The following is a 6091-nucleotide window of genomic DNA, read 5'->3' on the forward strand; positions in this document are numbered from 1 at the left end:
GGTGGTGGTACAGGAGCAAGTGCGTGAGTGTGCCACGACAGAGCAGGTGCTGTGTAATGTGGCGTTCGGCTGAGAGCGTAAACAAACGAGAACGTATGCCGCTCAGGGGGGGGGGGGGGGTGAGGGACGGTGCAAGGCAATAAGACGAGCCTGATTCTCGTCAGGCTGGCAGTCTACTACCGTGTTCTGCGCTTCTGTGAAAGCAGAACGGACACGGTCCAAATCTTTTGGTATTATGAGGCGTACTCGATCCAACCAGGATTATTCCCGTCAGTCATTTTCAATTAAGAAAGGAATACAATGAACAGAGATCAACACAGAGCAAATTCGCGTACAGAAGTGAAATTAGATGGAGAATCACCACCAAATCTAAAAGTGGCCCAGAGAAGTGTGGTGGTACCGTTGCTATTCACATTACGTTAATGTTTGGAAAAAGCGAAACACCAAGACAGGAAGATGTAGTCTCAATGGCGTTTATTCCACCGATTAGGGACTTGACGCTACACAAATGATAAGCATTACAGACCTGCACATTCACTGTGACTGTGGAAATTCAGTACGAGTAGCGCCACAAAGTCAGAGCGGCTAGACGTCGCGGCATGGAATCGAAGAGGGCCTGAATATGCTGGGGATTGCTCTGCCACGCAAGTTGTAGGCGCGTCCACAAAGCATCAACCGTGGCTGCAGGAGGATCTGAACGAACAAGTTGCCGACCGATCATATCCCAGACATATCCAATGGGCAACATATCAGTTGAAAGGGCAGGCGAGGGAAGCAATGGTACCCGTCATTCCAGGAAGAGGGCTTGCCCATTCCGCCCCACCTGCGGCCGGGCGTTGTCCTACTGAAATATGTCATGTGGAACGGCCTGCAGGAGGGGCAGTCCCTCTGACCGTGAAACCTCCCTAAAGCACGGGTGGCTGTCCACATTGCCCTACAGACGTACTGGGCGAGATCACATATACAGGCGATGGCGCTCCAAACCATCAAAATATGTATGAATGAATTCTTAAGGGCCAAACTGCTGAGGTCATCGGTCCCTAGACTTACACACTACTTAAACTAACTTATGCTAAGAACAAAACACGCATACACACATACACACACACACACACACACACACACACACACACACACACACACACACACACACACACACACATACACATGCCTGAGGAAGGACTCGAATCTCCGGCGGGAGGGGCCGCGCAATCCGTAACCTGGCGCCTCAAACCGCGCGGCAGCAACGAGCGGCCAAACCATCACACTTAGCGGTCGTCCGCTAAGTCATTCAACAATGCAGTCTGCCCGATTTCGTTTACTGCGGCGGAGAAGCTGAAGCGGGTGACTTCCGAAAACGCTTCAATTTTCCACTCCACACGCCAGTATGGGCGTTGACGTGCGCATTACACTCTGCGGCGTCGGTTGGTTCTCATCAAACGGAATCGGACGCTGTGGCATCCCTGCCGCCGACACAGGTGTGTCCACACCCGCTGCAGCGCTCCAAAGTTGCGCCAACCCTGTGGACGAAGCTCTTCTGCCCATTACGGTCAAGCGCACAAGATAGTGGTATCTCGATCTGTGGTCACACTGTATCGTCCAGTGTCCTGTCGGCACTCTGTACGCCTTTTCCTCTCCAGTAGTTTCACATCTGCCTCCCTGGAGTTTAGTAGGCGCAGTGTCACGGAACGACAGACCCGCGCCGGCTACCAGTGACCGAGCGGTTCTAGGCGTTTCAGTCTGGAACCGTGCGACCGCTACGGTCACAGGTTAGAATCTTGCCTCGGGCGTGGATGTGTGTGATGTCCTTAGGTTATTTAGGTTTAAGTGGTTCTAAGTTCTGGGGGACTGATGACCTCAGATGTTAAGTCGCATAGTGCTCAGAGCCATTTGGACAGACCCGCCTCCCTGAGATCAATCATTTTGCCCCATTGAAACGCACTCACATGCCGATATTGCATCCCATGCTGTCGGCAAGGCATAGTGGACCTGCCTACACGTTTCTACTTAGTATGAGGGCTCCGCAAGGATTGAGCGTTGTGTCCGGTCACACAAAACAGGTCGCTGTTGGATCTACGTGAACGCCACAGCTCGGTCATTTAAATCACTTATTAATGTTATTCTGTTCTACACGTGCTCTTAATGGCTCTGAGCACTATGGGACTTAACGTCTGAGGTCATCAGTCCCCTAGAACTTAGAACTACTTAAACCTAACTAACCTAAGGACATCACACACATCAATGCCGGAGGCAGGATTCGAACCTGCGACCGTAGCGGCCGCGCGGTTCCAGACTGTAGCGCCTAGAACCGCTCGGCCACTCCGGCCGGCTCCACGTCCTCTAATCGTGGCGTATTGCAGGTCATGGTTTCTAAGTGCTCCATTTTTTACAAACAGTAGTGTACATACTAATGGCTTAGAACACAAAATTAACAGTAACCTAAGACATTTCGAAAATAATGCAGTTGTCTTTAATATACTCTCCGATATAACTGCACAAATATTCAGTCGGATTTGGATATAATTTCACAGTGATGCAAAGCTTGGCACCTTGGTTTAAATGTTCAAAAATGTAAAACAGTACACTCCACATAACGAGAGTGCGTAGTATTCTGTAACTGCAATATCAATGATTGACGGTTGAAATGGAACAGTAGATACAAATACCTGAGTGTAGAAATTTGTAAGTGTGTGGAATGAAATGATTTCATAGGCTCAGTCGCAAGTAAAGCAGGTACCGAATTTTAATTCCCTCCTAGAAAATTCGGAAAATGCAGTCAGTTTGGAAAGGCGATTGCTTGCAATACACTCGTACGGATCATCCTTAAATATTATTCAAGTGTATGGAAATCGTACCAAATAGATTTCTCACGAGCTATTGAACGCAGAACTAGAAAACCAGCTCTAATGGTAAGAGGTTTATTTGACATATGGGTGAGTGTCACGGAGATGCTGAAGAAACTGAACTGGCAGCACACACTCAAGCGTTCAATCATTCTACCTTCGCTCCAGGCGTGAACAGAACGGGAAGAAGCCATAATAACTTATACAAAATGAAGTACCCTCTGCCATGCACTTCACAGTGGTTTGAAAAGTGTAGATGTGGGAACAGATCCAGCATTCTTTAACAGCTACAGAGCAATACAGCGACGAGACAGGGTCATGGGACACTCACTAACGTTGTGTCGGACCTTCCTCTGCCCGGCGTAGTGCATCAACTCGACGTGGCAGGGACTCAGAAAGTTCCGTTCACAAATAATGAGCCTTGATGCCTCTAAAGTCGCTAGTAATTGCGAATATGTTGCCAGTGCAGGAGTAACCTCTTCATTAGGCTCCATAAATGTTCGACGTGATTCACGTGTGCCGATTTGGGTCCCCAAATCATTCGATCGAACCGTCTAGAATGTTCTTAAAACCAATTGCGAATAACTGTGGCCCGATGACATGGTCCATTGTCAACCACAAAGATTCCTTTGTTGTTTCGGAACATGAAATCCGCGAATCGCTGCATATGGTCTCTAGGTACACTACTGGCCATTAAAATTGCTACACCAAGAAGAAATGCAGATGATAAACGGGTATTCTTTGGACAAATATATTATACTAGAACTGACATGTGATTACATTTTCACGCGATTTGGGTGCATAGATCCTGAGAAATCAGTACCCAGAGCAAACCACCTCTGGACGTAACAACGGCCTTGATACGCCTGGGCATTGGGTCAAACGTGGATGGCGTGGATGGCGTGTACAGGTACAGCTGCCCATGCAGCTTCAACACCATACCACAGTTCATCAAGAGTAGTGACTGGCTTATTGTGACGAGCCAGCTGCTCGGCCACCATCAACCAGACGTTTTCAGTTGGTGAGAGATCTGGAGAATGTGCTGGCCAGGGCAGCAATCGAACGTTGACCTGCTGAAATGTAGCGTTTCGCAGGGATCGAATGAAGGGTAGAGCCACGGGTCGTAACAAATCTGAAATGTAACGTCGACTGTTCAAAGTGCCGTCAATGCGAACAACAGGTGAGCGAGACGTGTAACCAATGGGACCACATACCATCACGCCGGGTGGTACGCCAGTATGGCGATGACGAATACACGCTTCCAATATGCGTTCACCGCGATGTCGCCAAACACGGATGCGACCATCATGATGCTGGAAACAGAACCGGGATTCATCCGAAAAAATGACGTTTTGCCATTCGTGCACCCAGGTTCGTCGCTGAGTACACCATCGCAGGCGCTCCTGTCCGTGATGCAGCGTCAGGGGTAACGGCAGCCACGGTCTCCGAGCTGATAGTCCATGCTGCTGCAAACGTCGCCGAACTGTTCGTGCAGATGGTTATTGTCTTGCAAACGTCCCCATATGATGACTCAGGGATCGAGACGTCACTGCACGATCCGTTACAGCCATGTGGATAAGATGCCTGTCATTTCGACTGCTAGCGACACGAGGCCGTTAGGATCCAGCACGGCGTTCCCTATTACCCTCTCGAACCCACCGATTCCATAGTCTGCTAACAGTCATTGGATCTATACCAACGTGAGCAGCAATGTCGCGATAATATAAACGGCAATCGCGATAGGCTACAATCCGACCTTTATCAAAGTCGGAAACGTGATGTTACGCATTTCTCCTCCTTACAAGAGGCATCATAACAGCGTTTCACCAGGTAACGCCAGTCAGCTGCGGTTTGTGTATGAGAAATCGGTTGGAAACGTTCCTCATGTCATCGCACACCACTATGGAGTTGCCACCAGCTTGCACACTGCCATGTTGGCAACTTGGCTCCATGGATTCGTGAGGTCTGTGCCACACTCGAACCCTACCATCAGTTCTTACCAATTCGAACCGGGACTAATCTGACCAGACCACGGTTGTCCAGTCGTCTACGTTCCAACCGACATGGTCACGAAGCCACGAGAGGCGCTGCAGGCGATGTGGTGCTGTTAGCAAAGGCTCTCGTTTCGGTCGTCTGCTGCTATAGCGCGTTGCCACCAAATTCCGTCCCGCAGTCTTAACAGATACGTCCGTCGTACGTACCACAGTTATTTCAAGTAGCGTTGCATTGCTGTTAGCAGTGACAAGTCTATACTCTCGGTCGTTAAAGTGAAGGCCTACGGCCATTACGTTGTCCTTGGTGAGAGGATGTTCCTGAAATGTGTTATTTTCGGCACACTTTTGACACTGTGTACCTCGGAATATTGAATTCCCTAACGGTTTCCAAAATGGAATGTCTACTGCCAACTACCACTCTGCGTTTGTAGTCCGTTAATTCTCGTCTTGCGGCCACAATCACGTCGGAAACCTTTTCACATGAATCACCTGAGCACAAATGTGTAGCTCAGACAAGGCACTGCCATGTTATATCTTGTGTGCGCGGTACTACCGCCATCTGTATATATGCATATCGCTATCCCATGACTTTTGTCACTTGATTTAGTTTTCTGAAGAAGTTGGCAGTGTTGTGAACTTAGTAATTCAGACCTGATCTCTAACGCTGTCTTTCGCAACATTAGATCAAACCTCGCCCCACTTAACTGACAGGGTAAGAGTCCGCATGATACTGGACGTGGACGTTATAGGCACTGGTCACCAGCCTTCGTAACAGCGGCGCTCGTTTATGTGTGTGTGTGTGTATTTGTTTGTGTTTGAGTGTCGTGTGTCTTTGTTTGTGTTTTAGTGTCACGTATGTGCGAGCGCGTTTAGTTGTATATATTAACTGTTTCTCGCGGTCGTGTTCTCGCTTTCCGAGCATGGGGTCCTGGGTTCGATTCCCGGCGGGGTCAAGGATTTCACCTGTCTCGAGATGACTGGGTGTTTGTGTTGTCTTCATCATCAAGTGGCAAGATTGGACTGAGAAAAGATTGGGAGTTTGTACAGGCGCTGATAACCACGCAGTTGAGCGTCCCGCAATCCAACCATCATCGTCATCAATTTTGTACAATATGGTGGTGACGTCGTACCCTTATTGAGCTCTTTTAAGCAAATCAGCTTCATGAATTTTAATGGCAACGTGTAAGAAAACTTTTCTATTAATATTAATTAATATCTGACAAACTGTCTCACTGTATTACTGAAATTACAGAT

This window comes from Schistocerca gregaria, chromosome 2, assembly GCF_023897955.1.
Source record: "Schistocerca gregaria isolate iqSchGreg1 chromosome 2, iqSchGreg1.2, whole genome shotgun sequence".
NCBI lineage: Eukaryota > Metazoa > Arthropoda > Insecta > Orthoptera > Acrididae > Schistocerca > Schistocerca gregaria.